Source organism: Xenopus laevis, chromosome 2S (assembly GCF_017654675.1).
Source record: "Xenopus laevis strain J_2021 chromosome 2S, Xenopus_laevis_v10.1, whole genome shotgun sequence".
Classification (NCBI taxonomy): domain Eukaryota; kingdom Metazoa; phylum Chordata; class Amphibia; order Anura; family Pipidae; genus Xenopus; species Xenopus laevis.
Genome location: NC_054374.1, coordinates 91,735,466 through 91,750,233, shown reverse-complemented (window position 1 = coordinate 91,750,233; position 14,768 = coordinate 91,735,466). Strand labels below are relative to the sequence as shown.

At 35.6% G+C, this 14,768-nt stretch overlaps 1 pseudogene; it reads left to right on the top strand.

Annotated features, from left to right (window-relative positions):
• The window catches only part of LOC121400789, a 191,765-nt pseudogene that overhangs the window by 86,271 nt on the left and 90,726 nt on the right, over positions 1–14,768 (top strand).

The following is a 14,768-nucleotide window of genomic DNA, read 5'->3' as shown; positions in this document are numbered from 1 at the left end:
CCAACAGAGGGCACTGTGTGATATTGCAGTCACTGTTATTCTTCCATATAACCAACAGATGGCGCTGTGTGATATTGCAGTCACTGTTATTCTTTCATATAACCAACAGAGGGCGCTGTGTGATATTGCAGTCACTGTTATTCTTTCATATAACCAACAGAGGGTGCTGTGTGATATTGCAGTCACTGTTATTCTTTCATATAATCAACAGAGGGCGCACTGTTATTCTTTCATATAACCAACAGAGGGTGCTGTGTGATATTGCAGCACTGTTATTCTTTAATATAACCAACAGAGGGCGCACTGTTATTCTTTCATACAACCAACAGATGGCGCTGTGTGATATTGCAGTCACTGTTAATCTTTCATATAACCAACAGAGGGCGCACTGTTATTCTTTCATACAACCAACAGATGGCGCTGTCTGATATTGCAGTCACTGTTATTCTTTCATATAACCAACAGAGGGCGCACTGTTATTCTTTCATATAACCAACAGAGGGCATTGTGGGATATTGCAGTTTCTCCCCAAGTGTACTGTTGGTATAGGAATGATTAAAAGTGACTGCAATCTCAGCTACGCGGGTCGGGTACCGCTGACCCGAGTATAAGCTGAGTAGACTTTTTCAGCACATTTTGGATGCTGAAAAACTCGGCTTATACTCGGGTATATACGGTAATTAGATATCAAATCAATGAATGTCTAATGAGTGTCTGATAAGGCTTTCTTATATGTTATATATGTAGTATTTATATGCAAGGCACTGCCCACAATGCTTATAGTCTGGAGTAGGGTCACATGATGCACTTTCAAGAGAAGAAAAATCCAGGAATGGCATGTGGAGTGTGGAGCTCTATAACTGGCAAATATTTTTTTTTATCAGACCAATGTTTACCTTCCTATTTTCCTATGCAATAAACAACTAAACAACTGAATTACTCAATAACAACTTGTGTGTATATTAAATTTCAAATAATTTAGTCCATGAGGATAATTTACTTAGTCTAATTTTTCTTTCTGATTACTGTATTTTGCTGCCATTAAGGATATCCAGACAAACCCAAATTAGTTCTATATTGCTTCAAATGCTTACCACGCATTAAACTTAAATGAAAGCTATTAGGTGGTTATCATGTTCAAATGTGAATGCAGCCATACATTTATTTAAGAGCAAGCACATTTCTAGATTTCTGCTCTACTTTTATGTCTTCAGAGAAACCAATTTAAACAAATGTTCACCAAGGCCAAATGTCAATCAAAAGAAGAAATATGTGTGAAAATTTAATTGCAAGATGTTCAGTGCACATTTAATGAGTTAAATAAGGGATGTGAGAATCCCAGCATGTTCAGCTCATGCATAATGTTGACTTAAATTGGCTCTCTAGAGCTGCAGAGAATTGCATTTGTTGGATTTACACACTGATAGAACAAATGTACTGGGCCCCATAGGTTAAGGTTATAAATCAGGATCATTTAACTTTCTTTGATTGATTGCTGGGTAGCATAATGGTTCAGATAGCAAACTTGAGCTACAAGTGATTATTCTGCCTCAATTATTGAAATGGTACTCAATATTCATAAATCAGTGATAAGTAATCCCCCCCAAATAGTTCCTGTCAACCCTCTAAATAAATTTCCTGAAAGCTAATTGAGATTGAAACAGACTATTCACCAGCTCTCAATGAAAACAAATGAGATGCCTTGTATTGCAATATTGAAATAAGTTCTCTCTACAGAAGGACATGTGTTCTTTGAAAACTAGAAGAAAATTGAACAGAGTGTGAATGTTTAATTATTGTCCTCAACAGACTTGCTCTATTGTTTGTAAGCAAATTTAAGAAAGTACTCTTAATAAAAGAACACAAAATGTTAGCCTGCACTATTATTTTATTCTATTATCTTCTAGGGTGTGTTGCTGATGTGGCAATGTTTTTTTTAATGATTGAAGAAATTATTGTAGTTCTTCTATTATCATAGTGGTTTTCTGGTTTGGACATAGCTATGTAATAGGGTTACAAGCAAGTTTGTTAAAAAGTTGACATACTGTAAACGTAAGTACTAACTAATTTTTTCATTTAATTGTTAATTGTTTGCTAGCTAACCACCCAGGTCTTATGTGTAGTTAAACAATTTTTTAACTTGTCTTATTTGTCACCAGACATATTTGTTGCCAACTTGTACGGGAAATAGAACATTTCAATATGTGCTTTATCCCATGGAAATACAGAACTTATAATAATAATAATAACAACAAATAAAAACACACAAATATAAAAATACTGCAGAAGTGATACCTAGATTGGCTAACAATAAAAATACATTGTTAGCCAATATAGGTATCACTAATACAATACCTTTTGTATTTGTGTGCTTTAGTTTTCATTTTACAAATAATAAATACAAATTATGTATCTTTTCTGAAAAAAACCAACAACAGCAAAAGACTACTGAGATTTCAGAGAGGCATCAGCAGGCAGGTAATATATCACAGGTACAGTATACATTTTTAGCTGCCAAAAAACCCATCCCAGCTGCAAAAGTATAGAAACTGTAAATTTTATCTTGAATATTCATAGAAGGAAAAGGATGTAGGAATCCATACAATTTATACTAACAGTGGAGTGGCCTATGACACTGAAAGAAAGAGGCTTTCCACTAATGATAGATTCAGTTGATCGTGTTAAAGGTAAACAAACATTTCACATGGGGTTATATTCATAATGGTGGCTATAAAATGGAATAATTGATCAGTAAAATATGCAAGAACGCTAAATAATGTGGAACCAAGGTCTTCCATACTACCATTATTACAATTCTTATGTACAATGCAGACTGTACCCCACTAGAAAAATTGAAAAGCTGGTTGCTTTGGTTTGCATTTTTCTTGGGAAATGGAATTAATGATGTGGGCTATAACCAAGGGAAAGAGAGTCAGGAATGTAATTTATAAAATAATTGATGTACATATAGAAAATGGGCAAAAAAAAGAAATATTGGTACTACTTTGTCAGTTTGGTATTTTCAAGCATACAGTATATAAAGCAATATAACATCCAGACCAGGGCATGAAATAATTTTCTCTCTTCAAAAAATATTTGGCAGATATCATATCACTCTTTTCCTGCTTTTTATTTCATGACACATCATTGAATTTTGTGAGTCTCCTAGGGAATTTCAGAAATTAGAAAAAAAGGAAGAACTGGTAATTTATTCTGTACTCTGATTCCTACAGTTAATTTACATTCTCATGAATTTGTCATGTGGGTGACTTTTCTAGGATTTCATTTAATATCATGCACTATAATAGCCATTTAGTTGGGGAATTTTCCTAATATCTTTTTTCATGCTTCATTCTCATAGAAATACAAATCTACATATTGCATATGTTATGTTTTGATGTGTAGTAATACACCAAATCCAGGAATTTGTTTAGAATTGTAGCCAAAATCCCAGCACTTTTTTGCAAGATTCAGGCAACTGAATTCCAAAGTCAAGTTACTTCAAAGCCCTGGACACCTAAAGGTGATTGTTATTTTCAGTGTTTTAATGAAAATGTTGCTGATTTCTAAATAAAAAAATTAGAGTTTAAATTCTGATTTTCTGCTACAGATTTGGGGAATTCCTTGTGCTTATCATAATCATAAAGAAATGCCTTTTAAAAGAAGACAAGTTCAACACCATTTTTGACAATAACAAATTATATTATACTCTTGTCACACACCTATGTATGTGAATAGATAGATAATAGATAGATGATAAAAGCAAAAATAGCTGCACTTATTCTTCTGTTGAGAATGCCTGGGTGCACAAACAAACATAAATATATACATATAATAAAGCAAGGCACTGATAGGACTTCAATAAAATTGAATGTGCTCTTTTATTTAGTGTAAATACATTTTTGAGAAATATTGCAGATTTATGTCTTTAGTCCTGAAGATGAGTCTGAAAGTGATAAAGAAAAAGGGTTTGGCAAAAAGATGCAGAATAAATAAGTCCAGATATATTGTCTCCCCACAAGCAATTTTCACCCATAATTACCAAGAAACTCTATGGGCATTTCATCAAGGCTCTGCTATTGAGAATGGTCAAAAGAATCCAGATTCAGAAATGGGTAGCTGAAGATAAACTTTTTTTATGGATAAATTTAGCCATACTTGCTTGTCAACATAACAGTATATACAGTATATTAAATTAAACAAAACATCATTTTAAAAGCTTAGTAGAAGTTGATAAAGGCTACAAATGATGTATTGCACACAGTTTTTATTTCATAAGGTTAAACATAACATAAGGTTAATCATATTTGCACACAAAGAGGGAATTTTGCCAGAGAGCTTCTGCTCAAAAGTTCTGCTCTCTACATACTGTAACTAAGGTATAAACCATTATATATAACATATATGGAGTAAAAAGGAGAGCGGGGACCAAATATATGCAATATTCTGACAGCCTCTGTATCTTCTTAATAGAAAATTGTGGTAATACATATTAAGAAGACATTGAAACCCACATCTGTTCATGAAACAGATTTTTACTAGTTGCAGTATGAATGTACGACATAAGTGATCATATTGGCACAGTAACAGTTCAGTAACAGTTCAGTACCATTTTAAAAAGATTGAATCCCAAGTGAGTAATGCAGCTATTCATATTCAGCTATTGTGTGAATAAGGCCTTACTTAGTTAGACACAACATCAGGCTCTCTAATGTCGCTGAACTATCACTTCCAACCCCCTGCTTATTTCATCGAGTGAGAGTGGGGTTATCTCAACAGCTGGAGTTTGGGTGGTTGCCTATTGCTGAACTAAAGAGATTTTTTTTCACTTTGTCTATTGTCGCCTTTGAAGTACTTTCCTATTAGAGATTGTATAACATTTTGATTCGTAATAAATCTGTGACAACATTTAGAAAGTTTTAGGTATGTACTGTTTAATATTCTTTATGTGGTTAGACGCGTAACATTTCATAGTGTCAAACCTTGGATATAATGAAGATATTTATTATTTGTGTAGCATATAATTACATGTACGTACATGAAACAAATTTGAGAGGGACTCTTACTTTATACTGAAACCAATAGTTTTGCAGAATACTTATTTTCAAAACATCTATCTGAATCCCGGTCTTACTTAAAGTGATATGTTGTCATATATTTGTGACTAATAGGGGAGAAATCTCTACAATTCAGTGGCAGAATAGAGAGTGAGCTTGACTTGTACTATAAACATTGTTGTCCAATTAATTTATGTATATAAGAGGGAAAAAAAGAACTGGGCTTGATATGTAACATAGTTTGTGACCATGCCATTCATTTAAATATATTTAATATATAGATGTTCTGTCAGTTATTAGAATGCTGTCAAAGTTTTTATGGGCATGGGTTTCCTTATCTGGAAATCTATTATCCAGAAATCTCAAAATTACAGGCATAAAGTATCCAGTAAAACTAGTATATAACTAGTTTTACTGCATAATGTAAGGGATGCAATTGTGAGGGAGCTTACTTTAACACAGATCTTCAATCTTATCTCTTATTTGGATACTAATTGTAACATAAAACACTAAAATGAACAGCTGCGGCTAAAAAAAGTAGGAAATGGCCATTGAGGGCAGCATAGCATTACATAGTATTGTTTTTAACCATTTCAATAATGTAGATTGCAGGAGAGGTTTAGTTTAAATGTTGGTGTGCTATGTAGTTGTTAAAAGTTATATACCGAATGAGTGTATAGTTTTAAATGTGTGTAGGTTAATCATGTGACGTATACTGATGATCATGCTGACTATTCCAATCTGACTAACTTTCCAGCCATTCTGTGTATTTAAAGCATTTCTGTAATGCCTGTCAGTACTTTGAGAAAGGCCTCTGAAGAGGTCGAAATGTCAGTCTTCCATGTGAATACAATTTTTGTATTTTTTCCTAAGACCTGAGAGTGCGGACCTTATTTGTATGATATTGAATCTAATTTTGGACACTGCACCCAGGCATATTTTAACCTAGTAACGTGAGTGTCCTTCATGGACACTCTATCTATCTATCTATCTATCTATCTATCTAAATATATATATATATATATATATATATATATATATATATATATATATATATATATATATATATATATATATATATATATATGCAGCACTGTTTGGCTGAACAATTATACACTTCTAATGACGAAGTGCAGCATGCTTCAATTTGCTATTGTTAGATTTAACCATATTTTAATATAAACTAGCTTGTACAATTCACTGAAACCTTCACCAAACCATAAAAACTTCTTATGTGAACCAGACCACAATGTTCATTTTTTCTGGTGATAACATTAATTTGATTTATATCATCTCCTGTGGCTTGAATTGAATTAGAAACTCAATGCAGTCTGATTATTATAATTATGTTTGGCTCACCTTGTAATTGGGCAGGTGGTGACCTTGCTGTAAAATGGGAAATTGGGTTACAGAACAGTAGTCAGGCAAGAGTCCATTATTAACAGTTTCTGTTCTTCTGCAGACTTTACTCCTCAGCAGATGGAGCACACCATTCTAGCTTTCTCTTGGCAACATCCAGTATTGCTCATAGACCCATGTTTTAAAGGAGAAAAATGGATTAAAGGATGTCTGGAGTCATCTCAGGGAAAGTCATTGTCATCTATAGATCTCCAGCCGAGGTCAATTTAAGTTAATGAGTATGATATTATACTGGTATAAAAAACAGTATTTAATTTACCAACTTCACGTTATATGTGGAAGCAAGGCTTGATTTTGTTTTAGCTGATAAATATTAGAATTACTATGCTGATTTATTTTAATAATAATATTATAATACACAGTGCATTAGGTCCCATGTGTAGGCTAACAATGCATTATTACCCTTTTACCAATTAACAGAAACTTGTGCTGTGTGATGAGCAAGTTTGCTCCATCTGTATATAGTTTATCTGCAAAAAGATTGTTTTGAAAGGAATCATTAGAGAAGATAAATTTAATTGCTAACTCAGCAGTAACATTAATTCATCTTATTGCGTCAAATCTGTACTGAAGTTACTTAGTATTCAATACATCAATATTATACTAACGATTTATTTCCAGAATGTTCAACTCTGTAACTTCCATTTATTGAACTGTTTGTGCATTCTTAAAATAATATGTACGGCACTCTTCATTTTGTCTGACTTATTAATACTTTCTGGTATCTTTATCAGGCAGGACTACAGTGTTTTGGCACTTATTGAAAGGACTCTATTGCCTGTTTGCCCCCTAATGCTCCAAAACTATTCTAGAAAATGGGATTTCTTGCTAATGCCACTTCTAGATCACTGCAATGCAAATGCTGACAATAGCAGTAACGAGAGTAAATCGGTAACTATTTATTCACACATATATTAACCTGAATAGAGACACAGGCGCTCATTTATAAACACTGGACAAATTTGGACATGGGCAGCATTAAGATGCTTGCTTTCATTGTTCAACCTGCAGTTGGTTTGGTTGTTTGCTTTGGGTTACTGTGCATGAGAGCATTTTCCCAGTGGTTATAAATCAGCCCCCTATCATTGATATATGTGATAATAATGAGAACAGTTGTTTCCTCATTACATGTGACAGCCGTCATATCATGTTTTATGACTTTGCTTCTGGCAATGAATTAAGATTAACTGTAGTCAATGGGATATATTGACATCAATTTCTCATCTGCAAATGACAGAAATTAATTGCATCCTCTATTTTCAATTAATAATTCCATCAGAAACAAAGCCATAAAGCACATACTTCACTGAATATTGACCTACGTCTCCATGCCCGCTTTTTATTCCTGCCATTATTAAGAAACCTGCTGTGCTAGTCCTGTGTAGTGAGGACCTTTTTTCATTTCAACAGTGAGCTAGAGGAAACAGTAGCATAGAGGCTACAGTAGGCAAACCTTGTAAATGGTGCCTCTCACACCATTTACATGAGTTTAGAGACAGGTAAATAGTGTAACATATGGTATGCCAAAACCCAGAGCAAACCCCAAGGTCCCGGTCTTGGCTCACACTTCTGCCTATAGCAGCTGCCTTGTACCAGGACTTGTGAGAGGACCGAGGGGAAAGCTCTGGGCAGGTAAGGGAACCGTAACATATACAGAAAGCATGGGGAACAATGAGCATGGTCAAGGGAAAGGCCGGGTCAATACCAAACAGACATAATAGTACCAAATCAGGAAGCAGAAGCGTAGGTGAGGTCGCAGGCCAGGGTCAGATCAAACAGATTTGCAGTAAAGTAACAATATCCAATAGAATAGTCAAAGAAAACACAGAGATTGGTACAGGCAGTAGATCAGCTAGGGTCTAGGACAGGCAGTGGTCAATTAACAGGATCAGACAAGATAACACACCCAGAGATTATGGTACATAAACCCTTTACTGGGCAATGAGTTAGAGAAGAGTAGGAGGTTTTAAAGCCAGACTAGTGGCTTACACAGATTGGTACTCTAGCAAAAATGAGAACAGTTCTAGAATCAGGGTGGTACACCTTTATAGGATACTGCCTGTAATAGGATGGAAAGCTATTGGGAAAACTATAATGCAGGTGGCCTTCAGAAGGATTTTCCATATACAGGTATTGAACCTGTTATTCAGAATGCTCGGATAACGTAACCTTCTGTAATTTGGGTCTTCATGCCTTAAATCTACTAGAAATTCATTTAAACATTAAATAAACCGAATAGGCTGGTTTTGCTTTAAATAATGATTAATTATATCTTAGTTGGGATCAAGTACAAGCTACTGTTTTGTTATTACAGAGAAAAAGGAAATCATTTTTAAAAATTTGGATTATTTGGATAAAATGGAGTCTATGGGAGACAGCAATTCCGTAAATCTGAGCTTTCTGGATATCTGGTTTCCGGATAAGGGATCCTATGCCTGTATAATGCTGGATAATTAATATCTAGACAACTTTGAAGGTCAACAGGTAAATGAGAAATATATATTCCCCATATTTTTTTTTAAATGAATTGAAAAGTAGATTTTCAATCTCTCTTCAAATAGTGCCTTGCAAATGATAAATTCAATTTGTTGCCATATATTCAATTGTTACATCACACATTTAATTTCTAGAAATGCTATAGTTTATTGATTCCTGGCAAAATATATAAATTGATTTGGCATTGAGCTCATAACCCACATCACTGGGGAATTTCATCTGTGAATCAGCACATTTTATGTGATTAGATTTTCATTCGCTAGAAATGACGTTCTATTACTTCTTGGAGTAGCTAATTACAATTAGTAACTATTACAATGTTGTATGAATGTATGAATTTTAAAGATTATTGATTTTTTTCTACTGGTTACTATATTGAAAAGAAACTATAGGACATTTGTTTTTTTTACATATTGCCTCAGAGATAAGGTTTTGGGAAGGGGTCTGAATATTGTCCTACACAGAAATATATAGAAATACATGTTGCATGATAAACAAACCTGTGTTTGTCATATTTTATTTCTAAGCAGGTGCATGAGATACTCGAAAATGCCAAATCAAATTATAATATAATGTCAATATAATGCAAGCTAGGGATACTATGTATCCACTGGTCCATCAAGGATCTGTCTTCTATGCTCCCTTGCAGCTGAATATTATTTTACCTTTGAGTCCTTTCTCAGGTTCTTTGATGCAGTTATTGGACCACAAGCTGATGCACAAGCCCTTAATAAGGTATGGTACAAATGTAATTTGTGTTTGGAGCTACAAATACATTTTTCAATCAAATCCTATTCTGCTGTTTAACATTAATTCCAAATAATCTCATGGCAATGCGATTTTTATAAATGTTACATGCAAATTCATATAGGGTAATACAGTAAAAGGAGAAACGTTGCATCTGTTATTACACATTGATAAGGTTTCCTTGTGAAACTTGGTGGGTTCTGCACTTTTCCTGGGTTGCCTGGTGTGCGCCATGTCCCTTAGTAAGGACCAGTAATGTCATAAAGTGAATTTCTTTTACATAAATAGTTTCTATCTATTTAGAGCACCTACAAATAAACAAGATTTTGGTGACACATGTCCCATTTTCATTCTGTAGTTGTGTGTGTACAGTATTTCTCTGATACTGTTCATGTTTAAGAGCTGAAAACATTCTTTTCTACAGAGAATATCTGTGATCTGCTGTGTAAACATACACCTTTTATGGCTTATTCAACTTGAATGGCTGCCTCCATGGCTACACAGCAGTTTATTTATTTACAATGTAGTAGTGTTTCTAAATCAAACATAGTAGTTAGCAGTGCGTGATAGCAGTGCATTATGTTTAAATGCATGTAAAACACTTGCATTTTCTGGTATTACTGGGCCTTTAGTAATTTATTAATTTATTTAATTTAGTAATTTATTTATTATTTTGAGATTCTACTGAATAAAATATTAATGCTGGACAGTGAAACAAGATTCAGTGTTTGTAGGCTTTTTACTGAAGTTAAAGAAATGTGATGTATATATGATGTCTCAAACCTCTGAATGCAGAAATCAATACAATTATTTAGTTCTTCCCACACAAAAGTATAGCTTGTAGCTTCTAATAAAGAAGAAAATAATTCACCCTTGGCATGTAGTGCATGCTGCTCATGTATTTCTGCCAGGCAGGAACAAGAAACAGAAATGATACCTTCAGTGGCAGGTCTTAAGTGATAAACTGTAGAGCAATTTTGAAATGTGATTGTTCTTGAGATGCTGAACTATCTAGAGCACTAATGCAAACTTAGCTGGTGAGGTCTCATGCTCCCTAATTCCTTCTGCACAAAGGATATTTAGCAAACACGTTTTTTCTCCTCCAAAATACTTGAGCAAAATATCATGGACTGACTCCGATGGAATCTAAAGAGCATAAAACAGCGTAAAATAGCTTGCCATCAGACTCCATGGGAATAACTCCTGTCAGCTGTGAATTATTTGGTCCGTGCAATGTTGAGCATGAAATCCTCATATCACCACTGCATCCAGTGTGTGCTGGTATTACAAATTATTGTATTCAGATGTTCTGCCTGATATTTACTCTTATTCCAACTTCCTTCTGCACCGTGGCATTTTTCCCAGGAACACTGTAGATATAATATGTCCTTCTGCATTTTGACAAATGATAATAGAATAATATAAGCAATATGTCTTAAAAAAGACATTTTAAAATTCCTGTGTCTGACCCTTTATGTAGTATTCCTGCACAGCAGAACCTCTTACTGTGAACTAATAACCTTTATTATTCAGAAATATGCAATATCCAATATTGCGGATTTTCCTCCCAAGTTGCTCTGTAACATGGCAATTATCTGTATCATTCTTTCTTTAGATAATAAAAATTGGGTAAAATTTAAGCCATTTGATTTCCACTGACCTTGTCATGCTAATTCTGTCATTGAAAGTGCATATATTCTGCAAGCACATTCCTGGGACTTCATTTTCTGTTTAAAATCTGATAGACTAGTTTGTTAAAAATAACGCTGTGTCGTGACTTGGTGCCCTTTTATACATTATGAGCCTTTCAGTATCAGACTGGGACAAAAGATCCACCACAGTCAAAATGTGATCAAAGTCAGAGCAGAGACTTGTGACACCACTGTGGATATTTGCTTGGTAGCAAAGTTGTCCTTTACCAGTAGACATTCTTTAATTTATTTCCATACAACATGTTATAAAGATTTGAGGTATGTAAGAGCTGTACCTGCTTAACATTGCATAATGTCAGTTTTGGGATTGTTCGGGTTGAAGCAAAATACAGGTTGAAGGCCTAAAAGTAGACATACTAATATGATGCCAATGTCCTTAGAAAATGGAGCAGTCAACTCTGAGTTGATTCTAAGCAAGGCCCTGGGGGAGTGGTAAAGTAGTTTAACTAGACCTTTGAAAGTTGGACCTATCCCAAAGCACCCTCCAAAGGTAGGGCCTCTCAACAGTGTCGAAGGCTTTTGCAATATCCGGCAAATATCAAGGCAATTGCTGCTTCATACATCAAACCAGGTAGCTTTCCTTGAACCAGAGCAGCATTAAAGGTTTCTAGGCGAAGCGGGGAAAGAGTTTAAAACATGTCGCTTATATACCTCAATCGGTAGCCTGTCCACACCCAGGGCTTTACCATTTGGGAAGGTTTCTATTGCCTCTATCACCTCTTCCTTGGTGATCTTGTTTTCAAGGAAGTCACTATACTAAGGGGCAATTTGAGAGTGTGAAGGCCCTCTAGGAAGATGCCTATTTCTGCAAGGGGTTTGGTTAGTTTGGAGGAGTATAGATCTGTATAAAATTGGACCAGTGTGTGATTGATTCCCACTGGGTCAGTTAAGATGGTGCCAACTTGGCTTTTTATGGCAACTATTGAAGGGGAGTGGAATATTGCTTCACCAGATGTGCTAACATCTTTCCAGATCTCTCCACTTGCTCAAATACTTTTGCCTTAGTGAATAGTAAACTTCTTTGGGCATTCTTTTTGTGACATATATAAGTTGTATTCCTGCTGCTTTTGCTTAAGGGAAAATACATTTTCCTTTGTGGGGACTAAAACCGCCTGCTGTTCTGCTGCAACTACTTCTTTTTCTAGTTTTACCTTTACCATCCAGGAACCCCTTGTCCCCCATTGTTGTTACAGCGCTGGTACGTTCTGGGTATCCAACCACTTGCTAGCTTCTTGCAGCAGGGTGAAGAAGTGTGAGGACCCATTTAGCAAGATCCACAGGCAGGCTGGGTATAGCATGGGCTATATTAGCTTTGCTGCTCGCAGCCTCTTCTTAACATCAATGAATTTGGCATGTTGTCGCTGGACCTCGGCTGAGTAGTCAGCGTATATGGAGATTGTTATTACTTGGAACTTTAAAGCATCGTTGCGTGCCATCGGAAGGATGCTCTCTCAATCCCGAGCGCTGAGCAGCTTGGAAATCAATGGCCGTGGTGGTGTTCCGGACGGACAAGGTCGCGTTAGAATCTGGTCGAGCTGTATCGCCAGCCATTCCTCAATAAAGTGCAGATTTTTGCGACAGAGACGATTCTCGAGGTCGTCCATTTTAGCAAAGCTGCTGGTCGACATCCGGTGCACCTCCGCTACGCACTTTACATCTATCCTCGAGGCTGCTGACTCTCTGTTCTACTGCCGCAGAATGCTCCCGCAGCTTTTGTACAGTAGGTCTAGCTTGATAATTGAGAGGTCTAGCTTTGGCTCGTCGGTTTTCGTGCTTATCAGGCTAGTGCAGGTGTCCTTTGACTCCCTGATCTCTTGTAGGATTTCTTGCAGCGTGGGTTCTTCTACCAGCTGTGCTGTAGAAGGAGAAGGAGGCCTGCTTGCCATAGCCTGGTCGTCATCTTGCTTCTCGTCGCGGGCATATTTCTCAAGTCTGTTGGCAGTCATTGAGGACCTTTTCTGCGCTCTGTTTTGCCCCATTAATATCCTTTGGGGTAGCTGCTGCCAGTCTTGTTCTTCTGAGGCCGTTTTGAGATTTTTAGATCTTAGGTCTTAGAGCAGGATAATGTTGGCCCAGAAAGAGGAGCACTCCAGCACACATCTGTTCACATTAAGCGTCAGGCCCTGACCCCAGGAAAACATATAGTTAACTGATTTGCTTGTCTGTGGTCTTTTTTGCATAAACAGAAGATTAAAGTGTGGATATACAATAAATATATGTAACTTGTTTTATCAGAGACAGGAGCTATAAGAGATATTATTACAATACACAATATGAAATGTTGTCTTTCCCCAATGCCACTAGCTGGAAGTTCAATCAAGAACTTCACCAGATTTTAAATGGAAACTATTGCGAAAATGAAATCTTAATATAAGCCTCAGCATAATGAAATAAGAAACTTTGTAAATACAATCAAATAATTGCATTGTTTCTGAAATAATCAAGTTTGTCTTCACTATTCCTCTCTCAGCATCTGTTTCTCTTCATTCTTTCTTCATGCAGCAGTTGGTTGTCAGATATTCATTGACAGTTAGATCCAATATATCTTATAAGGGGACTTCCTTTCCTGCAATATATAGAAACTTCACATGTAGGAAGATACCATCCAATGACCAAAAAGTCTTTTGTAAAATTAGAAAAAGTCTTTATTAGGACATGTGTTGGCCTGACGTGTTTCATGCCAGAAATGGGCCCTTAGTCATAGGCAAACCTTTGGACTGGGGGTCACCTAGGTAAGAGACCATTTTAAACAAACAAAAATTTTTCTAATTTTTGTTTATTTTTTCTCTTTTACTTTTTTGTTCATTGTTTATTGAAACAGAGCCATACACCATTATCTATGCAGGGCTTCCTTTCCTAACAGATGCATTAGAGCTCACTCATATAATGGACTCCAGTACAAACAAAATCTAACAAAATATCTTCTTTTTGCACACATCCTGCATGTAGAAAGAGAGGATTTCTGGTGATTTAAATAGAGTGAGCTCTAATACATCTTCTAACTGTCAATGAGTATCTGACACCCACCTCCTGCTTGAAGACACCTGCATGAAGACAGAATGAAGAGAAACAGATGCTGAGAGAGGCATAGTGAAAATGAATCTAATTATTTCAGAAACAGTACAGAGTTTTTTATTGATTGTATTTAGAAAGTTTCTTATTTCAGTATGAGGAAGTGTATATTAAATTTTCATTTTCGCGATAGTTCCCCTTTAAGGGTTTTTCTAGATCACACTGATTCCTTTATACTAAAATTAATAGCAGCTTGCAAAATTACTTCACTAAAACCCTTAAAAATGCTAGCACCACACAATTATACAAGCTGACTTTTTTCCAT